General features: G+C 45.7%; 1 protein-coding gene across 7 annotated transcripts in view; it reads right to left on the minus strand.

The window, feature by feature from the left end:
• Nucleotides 1-25874, minus strand: part of SLC22A23 (solute carrier family 22 member 23) — a 187993-nt gene that overhangs the window by 114651 nt on the left and 47468 nt on the right. The window lies entirely within an intron of this gene.

Raw genomic sequence — 25874 nt, forward strand, 5'->3', positions numbered from 1 at the left:
AGTGTGATGAGCGCTATGATTCTGTGACTAGGACAATGGAGACTGCTACAGGCACACGGAGGAGGGGCCTCTGACTCTGATGTGAGGGGTCAGAAGAAAATCCCTAGAAAAAGTGGAGCCAACCTTATCTGAGGACTTTATGAGCAAACTTCACCCTGAGAAAAAGTCACAGGAGAGTGTTCTGGCGAAAGTCCAGTGATGACACAGATTACAAGGTTTTCAAGGAACTGATACCAGCTCAGCAAAACAGGCAGAGCAAGTGAGGTGGGGGCAGGCAATGGGGCTGAGAGGGCCCCCTGGGGCCCTAGTATGCGCCTGACCAGCCACAGAAAGCCTTTATTCTCAAAGCAATGAGAGCCTTTGAAAGATTTATGGTATGGAGTAAAGTGACATGATCAGAGCTGCCTTTTTACAAGATTCTTCTGGCTGCGGCAACATCAGCTTCCTCTGGTATCCTAAAGTTCCTCAGGTTTCTGCTGGGTTGAGACCGGTGCCAGTTCCTGGATGTCTGCAGTAATGATGTACACCCCTATTACTTGAGAAGAACAAAAACGGTGCCAGGCCAAAATTGCATGAGGTGCTTCATTATCATAGCAGATGCTTATAGACTGCTATAAGCAGGAGAAAACATTTTTGTGTAAATCGACTTTTTGTACATTGAATTAAATATTCGTGCACCTGTAGGGCTGCAATTGTAAAGACATCTCACAGTGAATCTTTGCAAAGCGGTTGTTCCTTCTCTAAATTAAGGAATCTCCTATCATACATCCGCTTTATAAAAATAGGTTTTAATCTCAGACTCATTTTAAATAAGCATTTCTGTCTAAGAATGTTTCTTAATCCTTTAAAAGTATAGACAAGTAAAAATTACGAATGCTGTAAACACTTTATAAATACTTCTAAATCATATCAGTGGGAAAATCACTTAAAAAACACATTTTCCTGGTGGCAAGAATAAACATGGAGGTAGATAATGATACAAAGAAAATAAATCACGGAACAGAGCTGCCTTTTGGTTTCATCATCACACTACCTAGTTTGAACTTGAACCTTAATTATCAAATAATTACCACATTCTTTTTGCTTCTTGTTATTTTTATTTTTAAAAATGTAAATAAAAACTTTTATTCATTAATGCTTACGGTAAGTTAAGCCAAAACCTCACAGATAGTGTCCAAAGAACACAGTGATTTTAAAAGTCCCCCAAATCATATGATCCAGCATTTCTACTTCTGGGTATAGTCCTTCAAGAACTGAAAGCAGGAACTCAAAAACACATTTGTACACACGTGTTCACAGCAGCATTATTCACAATAGCGAGAATGTGGAAACAACCTACGTGTGAATCGGTAAACAAAATGTGGCCTATCCATATGATAGAATACGATCCCGCCTTAAAAAGGAAGGGGATTCTCATATCTGCTGCAACATGGCTGAACACGGAGGACATTATGCTCAGTGGAATAAGCCAGTCACAGGAAAACAAATGCTGTATGAATCCATTTATATGAGGCACTAGTGTAGTGAAATCCATAGAGACGGAAAGGAGAATGGGGGTTGCCAAGGGCTGGGGAGAGGAGGGAGAATGGGAATTTGTTGTTAAATGGGTGCACTTTCAGTTTGGGAAGATGAAAAGAGTTCTGGAGATGGATGGTGGTGAGGGGGGCCCTACAGGGTGAATGAACTTAATGCCACTGAACCATACACTTAAAAATGGTTAAGATGGGCCGGCAGCGGTGGCTCACACCTATAATCCTAGCACTTTGAGAGGCCAAGGTGGGTGGATCACTTGAGGCCAGGAGTTTGAGACCAGCCTGGCCAACATGGTGAAACCCTGTCTCTACTAAAAATACAAAAAAAAATTAGCCGGGTGTGGTGGCCCGCGGCTATAGTCCCAACTGCTTGGGAGTCTGAGGCACGAGAAGTGCTTGAGTCTGGGAGGCAGAGGTTGCAGTGTGCCAAGATGGTGCCACTGCACTCTAGCCTGGGCAACAGAGTAAAACTCTGCCTCAAAAAACAAAAAAAAAAGGTTAAGATGGTAAATTTTATGGTATGTGTATTTTACCATGATCAAATAGAAAGTTGTAAAACACAGGTGCCTTAGCTGAACCACACAACTGACAAGTTTACTAAAAATTAGCTTTGTCCCCTACAGTTGGAGCTAATTGTCTGAGTTCCCTTACAAGTCTGGACTCCTTGGGGAAGTCCTCTGAAGTCACAGCCCATGCTCAGTGCCAGCCACGCCTGACCAGGGCTGCCCACAAACACATGTGCCTGCAACTGGCCCATGTGAAAAACAAAAACTCCCTGTCCTCAAAACAAACAACATTCCTCAGAGAGCACTCTGTTGCCAGGACAGAGAGACGTATTAGAGCTAGAATGCTGCAGAGGGAAATGTGGTCATCTCCTTTTTTTTCACAGTTCTTTTCCATAAAGAACATCCACAGAATAGCCTATTAGGCTGCCAAGATACTGCAACAAACACCCAAGCCCCGCATTTGAGCAGGACGCTGCCAGATGCGACACATCTCGCTCTAAATGATGCGGCTCTCAAATTCCCCATTCATGCCCATTCCTGTGGTCACTGATGAGGGGACTTCAATCAGCTTGAAGAACTCACACTTTTCCACACCCCTCCCGGGTGTCTCATTACCTGACAAGGTGGATTTATTAATGATCTGGGTTGACATTAGCTGGGAACATCACAGGGAAGCCAGCGTGCCCTGACAGTGCACAGTTAGGGGTTTAGAAACCCAAGGCAGAGGAGGTAGGAAGGGGAGGCAGAAAAGGCTGCTGAGGGTGGTGGTGGCCCAAGCCGGAGGGCAGACAAGCTTCAGGCTGGAGAGCGAAGGAGAAGGGAGAGCACGCTTGCTCCGCGTATGCCACACGCACAACCAGCCCTGGGGTCCCTGGATGTGGCACCAGGAGTTGGTGCTTCTCCTTCCTCCTCAAGAAGTTGGTTTCTCTGGAAAGTGGGGGAGGGTCTGAATAAAGCAGCCACCAGGAGGCTCCGGGTTCTGAGGCAGCCTTGTTCTTCCAGACACAGAGGAGGCTGGCACTGCCGGGCTTGGAGGCTGCTGGCTTCTCAGTAGCCGTGCCAAGCGTGGCCGGGGACAGCCCGAGAGCTCAGAACGGCCTTCCAGGGCCAACCCTCTTGCTCTACAGATGAAAAGAGTGAATCCAGGACTGCTGGGGACCTGACCCAGGGTCACCCAGCCTGGGAGGGGTGGAGGCGGCAGTGGGACTGGGTCTCCCACCCAGGGCACCACTGGAAGGACATCTGGAGAGTCTGCATACTCTGATGCTAACACACGGACCTGGCAGCAACATGGGGAACAAGGACCTGCTTCCACAGGGCCGGCACCCCAGGGCAGGGCAGCCACCCCAGGGTGCAGACGACCTTTCTCTGGTTCATCACTCAGACCACCACTCCAATCTTTGAAATCAACAACCACCACACACAACTCTTCTCTTCCAACCTCACCCAGATTTTTACCTTTGTTTCTCAGAAAAACCCTACTAACCTTTAAAAAATACACACATTTAGAAGAGACAGCTTTTTGAGGAGTGAGGAGGTAAACAGCAGTGTACCTAGCCATGTGGATTATCTGCCCTTCATAGCTGTCAGTCCCTTTGCTGAAGAAATAAAGTGACTGGCTCCTAACAAACTAAGTGGAGAAAGGGAAAACCAGCAACTGCAGAGGAGAAGCCTGGCAGACTCCATCTCAACTGAGGAAGGTTAGCGTGACCAGTGACGGCTCATGCTGACATCAGAGCTCCTGCCTCGATACGACACCATGAGCAGGGTGGTGCCCTTCCCCCCAGTCTGATCAAGAGAAAGTATCAGACAGACCCACATTGAGGGGCATTCTGTAAAATACCAACCCTTTACAACACTGTCCTCATCACAGTGTTAAGGTCACAAAAGACAAACCCAAGGAACTGTCACAGATCAGAGGTGACAGTGGAGACACAACTACATTTAATAGAGTGTTCTGGAACAGAAAAAGGACAGTAGAGAAAACACTGGTGAGATTCAAGGAAAGTCCGTCGTTTAGTTAGTCCCATGACAACGTCCGTTTCTCAGCTCTGGGGACTGTAGTGTGGTTATGTGAGTTCACGTTAGCGGAAGGTGGGTGAGTGAAGGGCTTACAGAAAATCTCTATACTGCCTTTGCTATTCCTCTATAAGTCTAAAATTATTTTAACTGTACTGCCTTTGCCACTCCTCTATAAGTCCAAAATTACTTTAAAATGTTTTTAAAATATGGTGAACAAGTAAGTATATTTATATTTCATTCAAAGAGTTAACGAAACCCAAGAGTCGTGGGCTTCTCTGATAAAGTTCTCTGAGGGTGGAGTGGCAGGAAAGGAGAAGGCAGGTCACAGCGAGGATGTTCTGACAGCCCACAGCAGTCTGTGCCACAGCATCTCCTTTGGGTGGAATTCGTGCTGTTCTTGCTGCCTGAAAGAGAAGCCCAACAAGGCACCTCTGGCAGATGCAATTTTTCCCACCAGTTATCCTAAAATCAAATTAAAACCAGATGCAGGCTACAACCAAGCACTCAAATCACTGGTACAGCCCTTGACTTTGTAAAATCAAAACGGCTCGCTGGCCTAGACGTAGGGAGAGCGCAAGCCTGCCACAGAAACACAGAAGGGGGTTCATTCAACACAGAACGAAGGAGACTCATCTAACAAATGTATCCAGTGCTTTGGAACGTGAGAATCAATAGGTCAGGTGAAAGCGCTGGTGTCACACAGCTCACATACTTCCTCATGGGGGAGGGCAGAAACGCAATAAAATGCAATAAACAGAAACAAAATGCAATAAACAAAAACATCAGAGTGGAAAGTGTATGCAGTCACAATGCTACCATCAAACAAAAACAAGAAAGAAAATGACAAGTCTTGGGCGAGGATGTGGAGAAACTGAAACCCTTGTGGCCTGCTGGTGGGAATGTAAGATGGAACAGCCAGCCACTGTGGAATAACACTGTGACACTTCCTCGAAAATATAAAAATACAATTACCATATGACCCAGCCATCCCACTTCTGGGTATATGCCTAAAACAAATGAAAGAAGGGATTCAGAAATTGTACAACCAAGTTCATAGCAGCATTATTCACAACAGCTAAAACATGGAAGCAACTCAAGTCTCCATCAACTGATGAATGGATAAGCAAAATGTGGTCCATCCATACAGATATATGGATACAATGGAACATGATGCAGCCTTGAGAAGGAAGAAAATCTTGTCACGTGCTGCAGTGTGATGAACCTTGAAGACATGATGCTAACTGAAGTAAATCAGTCACAATAGGACAAATACCATCTGATGCTACTTATGAGGTACCCAGCATTGTCAAATTCATAGAGACAGAAAGCAGAATGGGGGTTCCCAGGGGCTGTGGGGGAGGGGGAATGGGGAGTTAGTATTTTTTGCAGACCAGAGTTTCAGTTCTGCAAATGAAAAAGTTCTGTGGTGGCTGCGGGCGTGGTGGCTCACTCCTGTAATCCCAGCGGGAAGATCACTTGAGGTCAGGAGTTCGAGACCAGCCTGGCCAACATGGTGAAACCCCATCTCTACGAAAAACATAAAAATTAGCCAGGTGTGGTGGAGCATGCCTGTGATCCCAGCTACTCAGGAGTCTGAGGCAGGAGAATCACTGCAACCCGGGAGGTGGAGGTTGCAGTGAGCCGAGACCGCGCCACTGCACTCTAGCCTGGGCAACAAGAGCAAAACTCTGTCTCCAAAAACAACAAAAAAAAAGCAACAACAACAAAGTGCTGGGGCTGAATGGCATGACGGAAGCACGATGTGAATACGCTTAACATTATTGAAATGTACACTTAAAAATCGTTAAGATGGTAAATGTTACGGGATATATTTTCTATCACAATTGAAATTGAAGTCTATGCAGACAATTAGAGTAGGAGACTGTGACCAGAGAAACAAGCTGGTGAGCGCTGAGGAGGCAGTCAGGGAAGGCCTCTCTCAGCAGGGAGGTGGGGCGAGGAACAGAGTCAATGTCTCCACAGAGTGCTTGGCATCCTTTCTGTCTACTGCTCTCTTACTGCCCTGCCTCACCGCCTTTTCAGGCTCACTGCAGTCACCCCTCCTCCCACTCCATGAAGCCCTAAACTCCTCGGGGTGGTGGAGTCACTCATGGAGATGGCCTAGAGCCTGTGCTGGAGAAAGTACAGGGATGAAGTTGTCCTTCCTGACTTACCGAAGGATCAGAATCACCCCTGCAAAGCAGGTATAAGGGGAAAGGGAGCTGGTACGTGCATTTCAGCCTGCTGCCAGCTGCTTGGAATCCACTGCACAGCACCACACCTGTTAGTGGAGAACGGCCTTGCTGGAACCGGTCTCAAAGATTCGCTCTCATTTTGCCTTTTGGCTAACTTCGCAAAGCTGATGTGCCTATCCTCCAAAAATAATACTCAGCCAGTCAAAGGATGGGCTGAAATACAAAAGTGACATCATCACTTTGCATTTCAAAAAAAGGCCTGGTTTGGGATGAAATGAACAGAGTTCTCCTGGCACGGCATCACTAGGCCAGTTGCCACCATCCGTCGGTGGGCTCATCCGGAACAGCAACCAGCGGTGAGCCACGGTCAGGAAAAGGAATGAGGCTCTCTCCATAACCTCCGGGCCTACATTAAACTTCACATCCAATGACACCGAGGAGGAAAAGGTACTGAAGAAAGAAAACAGAACTGCCTGGAAATTGAAACACTCAGCCATCTCAGGTAATTGGCCTCAATCACAGAATACTACTCAATCAGATTTTAAAAGATGCCCCTCTGTCAGAATGCAGAGAGATCTAAGTAGATCCTGCATCCCTCTTCTCTGCCCTACTCCCTCTCTCCTCCCTCCCCAAAGTCCAATTAAGTCCAAGTGCCAACCTAACAAGAGAAGGCTAAGAATTCTGTTCACATCTACCATGACCTTAGTCCACAGGATCTCTCATGAGAAGAAAGCCACACAGCTGGAGTGAACTCTAGTGCTCCCAGGGGCCTAGAGTTCTGGGGTAAACTTAGGGTTCACTTGCAGGTTTAAATGTTACCTAAGAATAACCTAATGCAGAGATGTACACACTGGGGCCACTTTGGTTCTGTTTCACTATCGATCAGTTCCATGCACCAAAAGCTGGCTGCCACTCAGCATCTCTGAGCCTGATATGTATCAGTGGACCCCAAGTGGGGCTATGGAGTGTACTAAACATCATCACTAAACATTTATATTCTAAACATCAGTCTCAGGCCCTACAGGCTTAAATAATATGCTGCCTATCTGCCAAACCACTGGCTTCCAATGCGGAAGCTGGAGTTCTGCCTAGAAGCCCCACCCAGAGATCTGAGGGAACCAGGACACTTACTGTTGATGTTGGCGCCTCTTTTTCCATGAATTTGGTCAACTGCCTGAATGGAATGAAGAGAAATCATACCCTGACTCATTAGAGTGATGAAAAATTTCTCAAACTTACCAAAATGCCCCTGGCGAGAGGATACAAGATCAGCCCTGTCCCTTCTCTCACAGAGCTACAATGAAAATAACAGCAATGACTCAGGGGAATCAACCAGTATTGTTAAGGAAAAGGAAGAGAGTGACTCTAGGTTATCATTCATTATTCACCATTCCCCTTTTGGGCTCATGCACGTGTGATTTGCACACAAATGTCCTCACCAACTCATGGAGACTTTATTCTGACTGATATCAAGTCATTAATCAATACCTGTAGGATGTGGTTGAGCAATAGGTTTTGAATCCCACCAACTGTTCTGGCATCCACGCCAAATCCATCTGGGTCATGAGGCTTTGTGAGAAATCTCAGCAAATTCCCTCTACTATTCAAAAACACTTATGATATATCTCTAATATGTGGGAATTGGACTAAAAAGTCTAGCCCTTCCAGCTTTAAGAATTTAGAATCACATATGTATATCTATTCTGCAATACTGCGGCACAGATTTTCATCACATTTCATGAATTCATTCATTCATCAAACTTGTATTTAGATACTCATTCTGTGCCAGGTGCAAATCCAAGCACTGGAGATGGAGTGGAGAGCAAGAACAATAAGGACCTTGCTTTCAAGGTGTTTCCTCTAGAGTGGATGAGTGGTATGCGGAGATACAAATACACAAATAAATGAAGGTATTTTAAGGTAGGGCAGATGCTTTAAAAAAGGCTGGGTGAGTCTAAAGAAATTGTTTGGGTACTGATTAGACTAGCTGGCCTGAGAAAGTTTCACAGGCATCAACTGAACAGAGATCATAGTGACAAGACCTGGCCAGGCCTGCAGAGGTCTGGAGGGAAGCATTTCAGGCAGAGGGAAAGGTGAGTACAAAGGAACTAAGGAGCAAGCAGGAGCTGAAAGATCCATCTGGCTGGACACAGTGCAAGATCAAAGGGCCAAACCATGCAGGATAGCATGGGCTGCAGTAAGAAGTTTGGAATGCATGATGGAAGCTGTTAGAGGGTGTGGCAAAGACCACTAGTCATCCTCCAAGACCATTCTCCCCTTCTTCCTACAGGCTCATAGCTGTATAAAACAAGACCAAGTTCTCCAGCCACCCTTGCAATTGGGTGTGGATAGGTTGCTGAGATCCGGCCAATGGGATGTGAAAAGTGGTACCCATGACTTCTGAGCAGTGACCTGAAGGGGAAGGAGTGTTCCTTCTTCCTCTTTTCCACTTCTCTGCCGGCTGGATTAGGACAGCAGAAGGGGCCTGGGCTCCCAGTGTCATGGGACTGCCACAGCAGCCCAGGACTGACTATATTGATGATACAAATAAACTCCACTTTGTTTAAATCCCTGTTGTTCTGGTTTTAAGTGCTTTCAGAAATGAAGCTATTGCTAACTATAGATCGATGCAGGAGAGTAGAAGCTCTGATTCAGGCTATATGAATATCACCCTAGTTGTAAGTGAAGAATGAGCTGTAGAGCTCTGAGCAGGAAGCAGGAAGATCAGTTAGAAAGCCATTGTGCTTAGTTTTCCAGGCATGAAATGAAAAGGCTTTGCCTCAGGGGGTGGCAGTGGAGATAGAGAGAAATTGAGGGACTCAGAATGTAATTTGGAGGAAGAACTGAGAGGATTTGCTGATCAAGGGAGAGAGAGAGAAGAAAGGGTGACTCTTACCCATTTTTGGCTTGAGCAACTGTATGGATAACGGTTCTAGGGAGGGATGGCTCTGAGGATGTGGGAGGAAGGAGGGTTCTGTTTTGGCCACACAATCTGAAATGCCTACTGGACATCCAAGTGGAACATCCACAAGGCAGTAGTGTATATGATTTTGGAACTCAGCAGGAGGTCAGAGTTGATGATATACACCTGGGAGTCTCTGGCCTATGGAGAGGTGAATTAGTGCCATGTTTCTAGCAGAGCAGACACGCAGAGAGTGCAGATGGAGAAATGTCAGGAGCCCCAGATCCAACCTTTGGAAGGAGGGCAAAGGAAGGGAAAAGCCAAGTGGGTGTGGTGTCATGAAAGCAAAGAAGAGGGTGTGGTCAAGCTGGGTCAGACACTGCTGAGAAGTCGAGTTCAGATAAGCAAAAGAGAAAATGACCAAGCCTGTGGCAGCCTGGAGGCTGTGGGTTATCTTATCAAGGGAATTCCACCTGAGCAGCGGGGATGACGAAAGCCTGAGTAGACTGAGGCAAGGACGGGAAGCAAGGCCCCAGAGACAATGCTTGGGGCTCATGTTTGGAGAAGTTTTGCTGTGAAAGGGAGAAATGACGCTACTGTCTCTAATTCTACTTGCTGCCTGAACTGGGCCTGTCCAATATAATAGCCACGAGCCATATGTGGTTACTTACGTGAATTAAAATGGTTTTAAATGACAAATTCAGTCCCTTAGTCACTCCTGCCACAACTCAAGCACTCAATAGCACATGTGCCTAGTGCTGGACTATTGGGCAGCGCAGGTAGAGAACATTTCCCTTGATGCTGCAGGTTCTCTTGGGCAGCTCTGACCTAAACCCTCCTCTAAGTTCCTCTTTGAAACTGTTGATTATGCTTGGTTTGCCTTGTAGGATGATGTGAGCGGGACAATGGCAGAGGAAAAGCATGTTTCCCACTTGATTTTCCTTTTATAACTTAGACATGCGACAACCATTGCTCCATGCCTTTGTCCAAATTCTTCAGGTTCATGTTTACGAACTGTTTATAATAACTTTCAACATTTGAAGAGGGCAGCGGTCTGCATAGCTTCTCAGGAGGTAATTATTCTCAGGTTTTCAATCATTCCTTCATCGGAGTTACCTCCTCATCCCTCTGAAAAGAGGATAGGAACAAGGCAACGGCCTCTCAGGCCCTGGAGATGGTGTGGCTTCTCCCTGTGCCCTTCCCTCCTCTCCCTGCACTCCACACAGGCATCACAAACGGAAAAGCCAACTGTGCAAACATTCGCTTCTACTGTCACAAGGTGAAAAGGAAAAATGCCAAAAAGGAGAGCTTGGAAACACAGCAGAAGAGCAATGACCCCCTGCAGAGAACATGAAATAAGATCCAGCAGTGACTCCACTAAAGAAATGGAAAATAAGGTCCAACCCAGAACTGGTCAGAGAACACCACTGTGCTTTAGGGTAACAATTACAAAGGAAAAGAGGGATCGGGCACTGTAATATCCCAGGACTGCAGCTTGCACTCTCTGGGTGGTGCATTCTGTAATTCAATTAAATCCTTGCAAAGAACAAGATCCGTGTATCACAGAGTCATCAGATCCTCCCCCAACAACTCCAGGCACACATGAAAGTTCTCACAACAATTCCTGTATGTGGTTGGTGGGCTCTAGACTCACGGGACTCAAGAAGCCCAGGTGAAACACAAGAAAACTGAACGATGATTCCAAAGACCATCTTTTCAGTGGCAAAACTGTCCAGAACAGGAATGATTTTGGTAAATTTCATTTATGGGAAATATAGATTTGAATGATTAGTTCTCCATTTAACTTTTTCCAGGGATGCCTACTGCATCAAAGAGGAAATTATCAGAATTTGTGAAACTGCACAAACTATGACTGCTTCATGGCAGCCCCTGGAATCAGAAAGGTGTGACGCCCAGAGTGATCTCCCCCAAACACAAAGCAAAGCACATCACTTTGTCCCTCGAAAAGCTGGCAGTGGCTCTCCAGGGCCCACAAGGTAAAGACCAGACCCCTTAAGTCTCCACGTCGCTCTGAGGCCTGCCCCGCTCTGGTCTACCTTTGCACAGCCCCCACATGACAATCCCATGTCCTCTGTGGAGAGTCACATCCTGTCTGGCCAGGCTCCCTGGTGACCAGGGCTAAGACTCGGGGAAGGGACTTTATCCTCAGATGCTGGAGAAAGCGGCCAGAGACTCACAGAGGCAGCCTGACCATGGAGTCAGGGGCAGGGGGCAGGTCTAAACCACACCATCAACCCAGTGATGAAAAGCAGGCACCAAGGCGGGCAGGTATGGGGCAGGGAGGACGGGTCACCAAGGTGGGGCTGGGCTCCAAGGATGCTGGCTCTGGAAGTGGGCGGGAATATTGTAGCCATCTCTGGGTGTGTTCTTGGCAGTCTACAGAAGTTTTAAAATCATATGCTCTCATGTCAGTGAAAATCTTAGTCTTATATTAATACAAGGGTATTCTCAATCATCTGGATGGGACGCCTGTAGCCCAGTGTGAACCTATAATAAGATTTTGGAGCCCACATTTTCATCTGGATTTATACTCACCAAAGGCCACATGTCACTATGATTGGCTGCACAAATGCAGGTCTAACAGGTATGAATAAAGTAGTAGGAGAATCAAGATCTCACATGTGTACGGCAAACCCTACCGAGCCTGAGCATCAGGTGGGGGACCACAAGGACTGTGCCCATCCATCTTGTAAAGATCAGCTTTATTAGCAAGAAGAGTAATAGGAAAACAGGCAATAATGAATGCTTCCAATCTCAATGACAGCCATAAATGGACTAAATGCATATTTAATTATTACTTTAAAGTAATGCCACAAATCTAACTTTACCTTCAGGAGACAGATAGAGTAGCGCAGCCATCAAGTGACACCCCATTACAGCTAATGACTGAGGCTTGCTCATGGAGCAGGCCAGGGGTGAAATACATAAAGCTTGAGTATTCCATGTCAGCCAGGCCTTAAAATCACTGCCATCTCAGATGGCAAAATTATGCAAAAAGGCAACATGTACACTGGAATTACTCAAGTCAAAATGCCAAAATAGATTAAATATTAATCTGACTCTGAAGCAACATCTTTCTGCTATTCAACCCAACATGAGTCAGTGGGTAATTCCGTTTCGGGAAAAGACTGCTGTCCATCACACGGAACTCCTGGATTGAAATTACATTATACAGGTTTTGAAACTGTCTGTTGTTAATATTTTGGTTTTATAGTTATTTGGAAGTTATGAGAACTCATGCAAATTCCTTACAAGATGATTGTACACATTTAAATAATGCTATACTAACATATTTCAAGTCAAAAAAAGATGGGGCTGTTGGGAACAACACAGCAGTATAAACAGGGCACTAGAGCCAGGCGGACTTGGGACCGGGGAAGTTCTGTTTGCTCCACCTCTTAGTGATACGGAAGGGAAGTGCTAGGAAGGGAAGAGCTGGGTAGAGGAGGGCATGGTCCCTGGCTAGGGCTCCACCCCCACAGACCTAGGTGAGGACAGGCATTTCCTGCCCAAGACCACCCTGGCCTGCCACGCCCCCATCCTGTGCCCCAGAGATGGCCGGGTGCAGTGGCTCATGCCTGTAATCCCAGCACTTTGGGAGGCCAAGGCAGGCAGACCATGAGGTCAAGAGATCAAGACCATCCTGGCCAACATGGTGAATCCTCATCTCTACTAAAAATACAAAAATTATCTGGGCATCTGTAGCCCCAGGTACTCAGGAGGCTGAGGCAGGAGAATCACTTGAACCCGGGAGGCAGAGGTTGCAGTGTGCCGAGATCACGCCACTGCACTCCAGCCTAGTGACAGAGTGAGACTCCGCCTCAAAAACAAAACAAAACAACAACAACAACAACAAACCCCAAGACCCTAGCAGGGAGGCACATAGGCAGCTGGACATTGAGAAGAGCACATCAGCAGAAGAACGCACAGGCGGCTGGATGTTGAGAGGAATGCCCCGGCAGGCACCGGCATGCACCGCCAGGCTGGCAGGCCATCGACCAGCAGAATGACATGGAATTTCGTGGGGCAGTCGGAGAAGAGTGAGGCTGCCAAGCAGCCTGACTCCAGGGAAAAACCTTCTCCCTTCTGGCTCCCCCATCTGCTGACAGCTACTTCCACTCAATAAAACCTTGCACTCATTCTCCAAACCCAGGTTGATCCGATTCTTCTGGTACACCAAGGCAAGAACCCCAGGATACAGAAAGCCCTCTGTCCTTGCAATGAGGCAGGGGTCTGACTGAGCTAACACAAGCTGCCTTCCGATGGCTAAACTAAAAGAGCACCCTGCCACACACGCCCACTGGGGCTTCAGGAGCTGTAAACATCCACCCACAGACACTGCTGTGGGGTCGGAGCCCCACAGCCTGCCCGCTTTATGCTCCCCTAGAGGTTTGAACAGTGCGGCACTGGAAGAGTGACCCACTCCCCCATCCCACACCCTGCAAGGGGGACAAGGGAACTTTTCCCATTTCATTAGTATGTAGCCTTAGGCAAGTTACCTTCCCTAGGCCTCAGGTTTCCGTTTGTGAAATGAGTGCTCATATCACAGAATTACTGGGTGGATTAAATAGTTCCATAGCACTCAGCAGTGAAAAAGTTCACCTTTGCACAGTCCCCACATGACAATTCCGTGTCACCTATGGAGAGTCACATCCTGGCTGGCCAGGCTCCCTGGCGAGAGGGGCTCAGGGAAGATGCAGTGTACAAGCTCAGTAAGTGTTATCTCTGGCTTAAAGGCATCTCTAGCAAATTAGAAAAGGTCCAGGAATTAGAGGTCTCAGTTTCCTTAACTGTAAAATGGGGCTATTTGTGGGAGCTACTTTATATGGTTACTGTGAAATTTACATGTCTATGTATTTGTGTATATGTACATATGTATAACTCAGCATAGTTTCTGAACTTAGAAAATGCTTAATAAATAGCTTATTATCATTGTTATCAAGGCACTATCATGATAGCCTCAATCCCTTTTTACTCCTTAACATCAAAACAGTGCTCAGCTATACAGCACCATGCTATATACATGCACACATGCTATATACATGCACACATGCTGGGGTGTGCCAAAAGGGAGGTCTCAAGCCAAGATTCATTGCAGCTACTAGATGTCTAACTCTTACACTCCGGGGCTGTATATGGTTCCTTCTAAAAAGAGGTAAGGGAATGACATAATGAGGTATGAGACACAATCATGCTCCAAGCACTGAGGTCAGCCCAACGGGGAGCAAATGACCAAGAATGGGGGGCCCTGGGGCCTCCCAGCAAGCACTTCCCATGCAGTGAAGGTAGTCACATGCCCCCACCCTAACACAAAGGAGCCAGTACTATTTACCAAAGAGGAGAAATCATATTTTCCCTTGCATTCTTCTCCATCTCAGAGTGCTTGTTCACCCTGGGAGCCTTGCACACTTAGCAATGCCAGTTCGACATATTAAACTGATGCCAAGGAAGAAATAGTGAAAAACTCTAAGCCCCACAGGAACTTAGCAAAATTTATTTACTATTTAAAACTGATATGGATGGGGAAATGAACTAGAAGTAAATAGCCCTTAATTCCTAACCCTGCCCCCAACCCTGACAATCTGACTTTGGTTTGGAGGGAGTTCTGAGCCTTTTCCCAGAACTCACACAAAGCAAATAACAAGCAAGACATGCTTTCAAAAGGCAGAGGTTAGAAAGGACGCAAGCACCTCTCAGCCAGCAAACGGGCAGGCAGAGCCAACTCTGGTTGGATACAAAGCACTCTTTTTTTTTTTTTTTTTTTTTTTTTTACAAGAATCATCAAAAGCCCTGTGGAAGGAAAAACGAAAAGAAAATAACAGCCCTTAATCAGAGACCCATTTTCTGGTCTCGGTGTTCTGTGCAGGAGATTCAGAGGCCCTCTGAGCTGTCCCACTCTGTCACCTGGGAACACTGCCCTGAAGTGGAGGCCCTGCATCTTCGCCCAAGAGCATCTCACCCCAGCTGCAACCCTCCCTGCTTCCTCAGGCTCCTTGACGTTGGTTTCTACTGGGGTAGAGGTCTTAGCTTTAAAAACACCCAGGACTAGATGTGGTGGCTCATACCTGTAATCCCAGCACTTTGGGAGGCCGAGATGGGAGAATTGCTTTATCCAGGTGTTCAAGACCAGCCTGAGCAACATCGTGAGACCTCACCTCTACAAAAAATTTAAAAAGTAGCCAGGCACGGTGGTACATGCCTGTGGTCTCTGATACTCAGGAGGCTGAGGCGGGAATATCCTTTGAGGCCAGGAGGTCGAGACTTCAGTCAGCTGTGACCGCACCACTGCACCCCAGCCTGGGCAACAGAGCAAGACTCTGACTCTTAAAAATAAAGTAAAATAATAAAACCAAAAAAACGAAAAACACTCAGAAGGCCCCTGAGTCTGACTTCACCATTTAGAGAATCACCAGCAAGGCCCTGCTTCCAGAGTCTGGGCCAGTGGGAGCTGGGTTCCTACAGGCCTGGCGGCTGGACCTGGGAGGTTGTTCACCATGCAGAGGAAACGCCTCTTCAGAGGCGACCACGAACTCACATCATAAAATGTGCAAAACAAGGCACTGCCCATCATTTCACCCCAAATATTTGCTAAGTCTTACATGGATTTTGGGCCAGCAATTGGAATGTGGTTCCTGAACTGTTTTTCCTCCAGAAGAGCCATTTGAAAATACAATAAAAAATGAACCATGTGTTATTCAAAGTCATGCCCTTCCTCAAGCAGCCATTCATGTCCATACTGAAAACACACATTCTCACACAGCCACATCGCAAACAGGAACTGCCATCTGCCCCTCCAGAAGGAAGGCAGTGAAACCTTATGGCAGAACATGGCAAACAACAGGGACAGGCCTACAGCTGTAGTACAGATAATGAGCAATGTCCTGAGTTAATATTTAACAATGTGAACAAAATGTTTACAGGCGTTTTTAGGGATTAATACAAGGAAGGGAAAGGGAGAGGTTGCATACAGATAAGATAAATCTTGAAAATGAGTACCACTATTCTATTTCTTCAGTGGGTTTTCTTACCAATTAATGAAACATTCTGTGAGTGACAGATACTCAGGGAGTCAATAGAAGATCCCTAGGAATGATCTGTCTAGGAAAATTTTTTTCTTGAGTTTATTGTCCTCTCCTACCCCTGAAGTGGTTAAGACTTTCACAATGCAATATATGATTGCATTTATTTTTTTGAGATGGAGTTTTGCTCTTGTTGCCCAGGCTGGAGTGCAACGGCACAATCTCAGCTCACTGCAACCTCCGCCTCCCAGGTTCAAGTGATTCTCCTTCCTCAGCCTCCCAAGTAGCTGGGATTACAGGCATGCACCACCACGCCTGGCTAATTTTTTGCATTTAGTAGAGATCGGGTTTCACCATGTTGGTCAGGCTGGTCTCGAACTCCTGACCTCAAGTGATCCACCTGCCTCAGCCTCCTAAAGTGCTGGGATTACAGGCGTGAGCCACCGCGCCCAGCCTATGACTGCATTTTAAAATGAATTTTAAAAGCTCTGAATGGATGCTATAAGAGAGGTAATTTATTAAGCTGGCCACTGGAAAAACAATTATGAAGCAGATTCTTGCCCCCACCCACCAGTTATTCTGCTATTCTAAGCTACCAGACAGCCACAGTCCAAAGTTCCCAAGCTTGCTGCGAGCCCAGAGATTCCCTCACATGAGTGGGCCTCGTGGAAGAGGAAAGGACTGATTATCTCAGGGCAGCACTGGTGCTTGCAGTAGGATGGTGGCCATCCCGTCACAAACATGCAAATGTCCACCAACACTTCCCTGGAACTTCGTGGTTTTACAGACGACAATCACGTTCATCCTGTCAGCCACCTGCCCAATCTTTCCTAGGTGAGGAAACTGACTTTGAGTAGTCAGCTACCTTGTTAAAGGTCACAACTGGCAAGTGGGCTTCCAATCCAAGCCTGGATTCCACCCAAGCATCTTCTCAACTGTTTCCATGTGATCACACACACGTGTGTGCACTTGGGTGTGTGTTGATGAGAAAGAGGGTGGGGATATGGCAAGTCTTCACACACTGCCTTTCAGTATGAACATTGGAACATCAGAACAAAACTGCATCTCTAACTCAACTCAATTGTATTAAATGTAACTGAATATCCAGTTATTGAGTCATGGGAATATCATGTTTCAGGTGACTTTAAGCAAAAATAGCCATTACCGACTTGCCTTCCAATTCAGTTTTTTTCTGCTCAATAATAATGAACATCTACCACTCCAAAAAATCATTTTCTTGCACAACAATGGAAATATATCACTAAATTGTGCACACTTAAAAATGGCTGCAATGGGCCAGCCATGGTGGCTCATGCCTGTAATCCCAGCACTTCGGGAGGCCGAGGTGGATGGATCACTTGAGGTAAGGAGTTTGAGACCAGCCTGGCCAACATGGCAAAACCCCGTCTCTACTAAAAATACAAAAATTAGCTGGGCGTGGTGGCACCTGTAGTCCCAGTCACTTGGGAGGCTGAGGCGGGAGAATCGCTTGAACCTGGGAGATGGAGGTTGTAGTGGGCCGAGATGGTGCCGCTGCACTCTAGCCTGGGCAACAGAGTGAGATTCCATCTCAAAACAAAAACAAAAACAAAAAACAAAAAACAAAACAAAAAAAAGCTGAAATGGTAAACTGTATGTAATGTATATTTTACTACAGTAAAAAAAATGTAACTTTCTTTCTAAAATACTTGGCATAGGACAAGACAGTGCTTCTCTGGGGCATACACAAATTAAAACCTATGCTCAAAATAATTCACATTACATTAATCACTACAAGGAATTAAAGTTGCTTTGCCACACTTACCTCTGACCTACTGGGCAATCTTTGCTATGCCCAAAGGGCATTTTTCAATGTCCTCCATTACTTACTGTGCTGTCAGCCCCTTCCTTGGCTCCCTGGTAACCAGACTGGTCTGACTTTCCACTGACCACATGGTCGGTTCCTCCCTGTCTCTCTCCACGGGTTCTTCTACCCCCACCCATTTGTTGCTCAGCTACAGAGCTCCTGGGTGAGCTCAGCTCTGGTAGCCTTTAGTTGCTACCTTCATCCTGAGGACACAGGGGCCTTGCTCCTGAACTTCTGAATGACAAATCTCCCGGCAAATCAATCCTCTCAGATGCCCTAAGGCTCCACCAGCTTACCAGGTCTGAAACAGAGGTCATCATCTTCCCCTGTCAGACTCATGGGAGGAAGGGAGTGGTCGGTAGCTTCAAACTCTACAGGATTTGGAATCAGAGTAGAATGCTTGGGCTGAATCCCTTTTATCACCATTCAGAGAAAAATCCCCTCTCTCCAGGTATCCAGGCAAGTCCCCTGGCCCTCCTTCACCCTTCTCCCCATTCCTCAGTCATTGAGGCTGTGATTCTGCATCCTCAGTGTCTCTCCTGCCCCATGGCCACGGCCCCCATTCAGGCTCTTCTTCCTCGCCTCGCTACCACAGCAGCCTCCCAGCTCCTAGCTTGGCCTTCTTTTCCTCTTTGGCCTGCTCACACTGCAGCCTGAGACATTTCTCCAAAACATTTATCTAAAGGCTTATCTTTCTGAATTAAGATCCTTCAGTGGCCTGCCACTACCTTAAGGTCATGGAGGATAGGTCTGTGTGTTGTTCCATCCCCCTTCCTTGGCTTTGTTATTCCTAATTTAGATTCCAGCCAACCCCAATTACCCACACTACCCAGAGTGCACTAGGCTCCAGCTGACACCAATCACCCACACTACCCAGAGTGCACTAGGCCCCAGCCAACCCCAATCACCAACACTACCCAGAGTGCACTAGGCTCTAGCTAAGTCCTAATCACCCACACTACCCAGAGTGCACTAGGCGCCAGCCAACCCCAATCATCCACACAACACAGAGTGCCCAAGGCTCCAGCCCACTCCAATCATCCACACTATCCAGAGTGCACTAGGCTCCAGCCAACCACAATCACCCACACTACCCAGAGTGCACTAGGCTCTTCTAGGATCTAAGCACCCACCACAAATAGCAAACACCTATTCTCCCTGACCCCACAGAACTCACAGCTCAGGAGTCTCCTCTGGTGCTCACTGTCCCAGCAGGGTGTGTCTCTGCCTCTTCACTCACTAAACTCTGAGTGTACTAGAGGGCAGGAACACGTATTTGCCTCTATGTCCTCAACACTCAACAATGGCGAGGGTTTAGTATGTAATCAAGGAACCAACTGTCCATCCCCTGGCACCCGACAGGTCCTCACATGTTCATGGAGCAAATGAGCAAAAGAGAAAATTGTGCTTCCAGGCAGGTCATGAAAAACTAAAACTTAAACTCTTTGTAGCAGAGCCTATCTGGCAGGATGCGCTGATTTGAGAAACAATTGTTGACAACAAACTTTCATGGCTCTGCACCATTTGAGTTATATTTCTCTCTGTGCTCTCAGCCAAGAGTCTGTCTTTTCAATAACAGCAAGTCTTGGCAAACCAGTCAGTAATGATTTTGCTTCCCACTAGATAACGTTTGGATGTTTTCAAGAAGCCTAATGTTTTGTTTTGTTTTTTTACTTGTTTTCAAGGTGACTGATTTATTTCCCCTTTTAATTTGCTTTTAGGAACATAAAACAAAACAAAGTCAGCCCAATATTGCTCTCTTACATTCCTGAACAATCTTTTCTGGTCGACTCAGCTTTTAGCTTCAGGTCCCATCCTGTCTGTCCAGGTGTGGAAAAAAAAACTCCCAGGGAGTGTAATAGGACTCCAGCCAGCAAACATGTGGTAAGAGAGGCAAACGGAGCAAGCAGGAAAGGATTTCCAGCAGGGGCCAGCAAGGGCAAGGTTGTTGACAGGAGGGCAGGGTCTGGAACCCTGGGGAAAGGGAAGCTGTTAACCATTAATCTTACCCTATCACAGCATCTCTTCCCAGCTCACCTTTGTAGATCTGCACTGGTGCAGCAGCCACACAGCGAGGAAGGATGGAAGTCCAACAACTCTAGTTACTAGTGTGGACTTGAGACTGGCACATCTAGGGGGGTAAGAGGAAGCACCCCTGGTTTCACTGCCCCCACTCCCACCCCAAGAAATCTTCAACATTGAAGAAGGCTAATGGCTAAGAATTCAAAAGCCATAGAATTCTAAAACTGGAAGTTATGTTGAAGCTCAATAGTTTTCCATTTGTTTTGTTTTCCATTCGTTTTCTCCATGAGTTATTCCAGGAAGGGATCGCACAGCTACACAAAACTTGGTTTAAATCTCATCTCCTTACTTTACAGAGAGGGAGACACAAGCTCAGAGATCTCACAATCTGTCACGGTCACTGTCAGTCAACTGTGGAGTCTGCAATCCAGCTCAGATCTCCTGATTTTCAGATCTTTTCAGTTCCCCTTTTAGAGTAGTGAACAGCTTTGCTTCAAATGAAGCACAGACACACTACTAAAATTCCAGTCTGGAAAAAACCTAGTCCGTAAGGTTTTGATGCACTGTTTAAGAACAGCCTCCCCTCCGTGGAAAAACATCCAAATACTCTAATTTTAAAATGCCCAGATATCTCCGAATATTTGCTACTATTTTCCTCTGATTTGGACATAGATCTATCTTCACCAAATTCAAAACACCAAAAGATATACGCACTGGAAAGCCTATCCGTACATTTAGGCAAAAGCTACATGTTTTCTTGCACAGACTTCTGGACAGAAGACTGGGCAGATGGGTCTCAGTGATGCCACTGGCCGCTTATTCTTTCTCTGTCCTCATATTTCCATTTTTAATATGCAGGTGAGATGATATATCCTTACATGCCCTAGAGACATTTGCATTTTTTTCCAGAGAAATGTCTATAGAAAGAAAAGTCCAGGTTTTGGCTAACATATAGGTAGAGATAGAGAAAGGCCTGAGCAAATTTTCATTTGAAGGACTGGCACAACTTTGAGAAAAATCAGTCTTCAGTGGCATGTTGCGGTTCCCTGCTGGATGGTTCACCCCTCCAGGCTCTGACCCATGACCAGTGGCCCTGCCTAACTGGCCACCACAGCACTCTCGCCTTCCCAGGGGTTGGAACTGCCTCACCAGATGCTTCTATTCTTACTTACCCTGCAGTGAGGCCAGAAGCTCTGACTGCTCAGAGGTGGGATAGGGAAGACAGTGGGGTACAGAGCAAATGCCTTGTTACTTTTTGCTTAGAAATTTACTCCTTTGCTGTTCGCAGTTTGCCTGCAGGGTTAGTAGTGTGTTTCCAGTGAAGAAAATGACCAATGGAGAGACCTCAATCTGCTCCGATTTCCCGGTTGTGCCCATCTGAACCTCAGTAAAATCAAAATTCCTTTGAAGCTTAAAAAAAAAAAAGATTTGTCGGCCAGGTGTGGTGGCTCATGCCTATAATCCCGGCACTTTGGGAGGCCAAGGCGGGCGGGTCATGAGGTCAGGAGATCAAGACCAGCCTGGCCAACATAGTGAAACCCCGTCTCTACTAAAAATACAAAAAAATTAGCTGGGTGTGGTGGTGGGCGCCTGTAATACTAGCTACTTGGGAGGGTGAGGCAGGAGAATCACTTGAACCTGGGAGGCGGAGATTGTAGCGAGCTGAGATGGCACCACTGCACACCAGCCCAGGCAACAGTGCGAGACTCTGTCACAAAAAAAAAAAAAAAAAAAAGTTTGTCAAAGGCCTTCGGTAAACTCTGACTCATTTCCTTGGTGGAAAAAGCCTTGTGAGTGGAGTTGGTCCCACCAGAAGGGCTTTTTGCCCTGAGAACTTGCTGCTACTGGGAAGGCCCACGTATCTGAAGATGGGGAAACCAGGTGGAGACAAAGAGACAACCGAGTACGTATTCATGTGAAACTTTCCCTTCACCCAAATGCAGAGCAAATGTTTGCTCCCCAGAAGCCCACAAGGTAGCTGAAGCCATTTCTAGTTGACATCGGCAATCTCCATTCTCTTCATTCCACACTTTGACAATTCACTCTGTGGAGCCATTTGGCTCAGTCAATTTTTTTCTTTTTTTTTTTTAAGATTTATAGCATAATGCTGACGCTTAACGATCCTGTTGACTGAAATATGTTGCAAGGAATATTAGTTCAGGGAATATCAAAGTGTAAAAATATATGGGATAGTGAGAAAGAAAAAGCCATCCAACACCAGCACATTAGAAATTAATCACTTCTGCGTCTAAAACCATTAGTGTCATGTGAAAAAGGGACCAGCACCCCGCCCAGAGCAAACTCAAACTCTGAGTCTATTACCAGTTAAGTCAAGACTTGGCTTCTATTTTTGCAAAGTAATCAGTAACTGAGTCAGCTGTGAAATTTCTGGTTGCTCCTTGATCTTATGTAACATTTATCCAAGTATTCAGGCTGTCTGGCTTGAAGGAGGGTTATTATAATAAGAATATCTTTGAGAGACTTTTTCAAGAAAATTGTTCATTGTTAGGGGAAAAAAAAACACCTTCATTTGCCCACAGGAACTAAGGTTTGGTCTTTCTGTCAGCAAAAGGTATTGTTCGTTATTTCAAACTGGGAAAGTGTAGCTGGGGGAGGCAGTTAGAAGTGGAGAGGGGAAAAGGCACAGATCAAGTTAGAAGAGACATTTTTAAACAGTATTTTTTATTCAAAAAAATTTCCTCCCACAAGACTTACTACATCCAACATCAAATCAACTTAAAAAACCATCATCTCTCGTGGCTCCATTTGAAGAAAGACACATCCTTCACAGCGCTATATTACCTTGTCTGTGATATTATGGATCTTGGTTAGGAAAAGGATTCATACCACAACAAATCACGTCCGCCTATGCTGAGAAGTATCCATTTCTTTAGGCTGAAAATAAGACTGTATTTTCATAAACAAATAGGAAAATGTGATTTGTTGCTTCTTTTCTTGGTCCATGCCCCTTGCCTTGCTAAGTCAGTTTTTCGACTGCCTGTGTGTGTGTGTGTGTGTGTGTGTGTGTGTGTGCGTGTGTCCAGAGGCCACTGATCCAGCCCAAGTGTATTTAGAAATTAATTCAGTGTCTCACAAAGGTCTTAGAGGCCACTACTGTGCTGGGGAAATCCTTGAGCTTGGCTTGTTCTCTCTTGCTCTTGCCAATGTGCACTCTGCTTCCATGCAAACACTCCTTAGGAAGATGCCAGTAATCTCTATTTTATGTACTAATTACACAACCACATCTCTCTTTGGCGACTTGAGGGAAACAAACATGTAAAGTGTAGAGTATTTAACTGGAATGTACTTTAGAAAAACTCCAAAGCAGAAAAAAAACCTTCAGCAGCCTTGCAAATAAAGCAGAAAACTTCCACAAGTCAGCAGCATTTCTCAAAATGAAGAGTCTACCCTTACGGCAAGCCACACAAGAAACTAAAACTGCAAAATTCATTACTTTCCCTACTTACATTGCCAAGCACCTGCAAGACTAAAAAAAGAATGCTATCCAGTTCTGTTCTGAGAAAGCACAGGCCTTTCCAGCAGATGCATTAAGTGAGATAAAAACCTTATGGTTGGAGGAAGAAAAGAAGTTGGGGCCATTACAAATATAACTTCCAAATAATCAATGCCCCAAAGTTTTAAACTTCCCTTTAGAGTCAAGAAGTACTTCAACCCTGTGACCTGGCTTATCAATAATTTTCTTCAAGCGAAACAAATTTCCAAGCATTACCTAGGCATAAATACTACTGTGTATAAAATGCTAGCAAGTACATTAATATGGACATTCAGTGACTCTGCTTTATTGACTCAGCTTTATTGACTGGGAGTTGCTGTCTTAACTTCTTGTCACCAGCCTCTGCCTAATCCCAAGACTGCCACGTGTGCAGAGACATGGGTCACCCCAACCATATCCTACCCCAATCCCACCTGCCCATTATGACTATTTCCTTTTTAAATTCTCCCTTTATTTTCTTTTGATTCTTCTCTCAGAAGCTTTGCTCTTTTGCCATCTCTCAACCAACTCTCCTAAATTTTCATTGTTTAAATATTACCTCAACAAACTCCGAGTCATCATTCACAGCCCTTTGGTTTAGTTTAGTTGTGTAACCCCAAATACTTTATTAGGTCTAACAGTGGGTCAATCACTTGTTGATACTCGGGACATTTTCACTGCAATGGCATTTGTGATGATGTTTATTTAATCTGTGGTCCCAATCTAAGAAAACATGACCATTTATTTATGCCTTGCTTTATTGCAGAAAAAAAACTAAGGCTGCTTATACTAACAAGATACACACAAAATAACACAAATTATGGAGAAAGAAAAATGGGACAAAGCAGAAATTAGAGTAGGGAAGTTAAGATGAAACTAGGAGAGAGGTCAGAATTTAAAGCTTGTGTTATCAGGCCCACACACAAATATTTACATCAGTGGTTGAAAAATTATGGCCCACTGGCCAAACTTGGCCCACCATCTGTTTCTGTAAATAAAGTTTTATTAGAACACAGCCACACCTGCTCATTTACATATTCTTTATGGCTGCTTTCAGGCAACAATGGCAGAGTTGAGTAACTGTGACAGACCACATGGCCTGCAAAGCCTGAAAAATTTCCCACATGGAAAAAGTTTGCTAACGCCTGGGTTATGTGATTCTGCGCCTAGGAGATTGGCGCGAAGCAATTTCCTAGGGTAAGTACTTTCTTTGAATGGTTCTGAAGTGGAAGAGAACTTTCTGCTATAAAGAGCTCACTGTGTAATCTAATGAAAACACATCTTCAACATAATATTTTGTGGTAAATATAGCAATTGGCTTCAGAGGTCAATGGCATGATGTCACAGCGCAAGTCAGTGAAACAGTTCTATGAATACGTGAGGTGGAAAAAATGCCATTCAGACACAATTCACTCCTGGTCTGGCTTCATTCATGGATAGTCTCTCCAGATGGCGAATGCCAGTGACACAGGTAGCCCTTCCCTATCCTCCTTCCTTGACACTGGCAGACATGGCTAACGGATCAAGGTGTTCTCTTCTGCTGAGCCCCAAAGTCTCCTCAGAAGTCTTCTCCCCGTCCTCTGGCAGCTTCAGCCAGTCATTAGTAGTTGGCATGCAAGATAAAACCAATACACCATCTTTGCGGTAAGGCAATTTTCCATGAACACTCTGTTGCCTGGGGGTGGTGAGACTGAGGTTATATTCTCTGCAGAGCTCCTGAAGCACAGCTATTCCATTTTGTCCCAGTGCAGAGCTGTCCCCTTTTATGGCCATCCACGTGAGAGGACTGGATTGCCCTCCTCCATGAGAATGGAAGGCTGGCAAGGAAGGCTGCCTGGATTTCCCTCCCCCTGTGAGAATGGAAGCCTGGCAAGGATGGCTGCCTGGAGCAAGGGTCCCAGCGCACTTGCACACATGTGGGCCAAGGGATTGCCTGAGGGCAGGACCAGGAGGCGTCTCCAGAAAAGTGCTTAGACCTGTTCCTCTGCACAGACTGTCAGGGGTCAGGGCCATAGACAATGGCACAGGCATTTTGCCCAGGGAGGTTCAAGCCCAATACTCACATTATTTATTCAAAGAAACAAAGTCCCCAAACACCATCACCCAGGCCCACTCATCTTGTCATGCATATCTTCCTAAAGAACTTCCCAAGAGACAAGGGTTCTAAGATAAATGCAAGTAAACTAAAAAAGGTGATTTCTAAGAAACTACAATTCAGTTAAACATTGATGACAAAATGGCCAACTATGGATCTAGAAGAATATACCGGTAGCCTTTTTCTGTGTCTGCTCCTTCCTGTGACAATAAAACTATGTC

Source organism: Pongo pygmaeus, chromosome 5, assembly GCF_028885625.2.
Source record: "Pongo pygmaeus isolate AG05252 chromosome 5, NHGRI_mPonPyg2-v2.0_pri, whole genome shotgun sequence".
In the NCBI taxonomy this organism is placed as follows: Eukaryota; Metazoa; Chordata; class Mammalia; order Primates; family Hominidae; genus Pongo; species Pongo pygmaeus.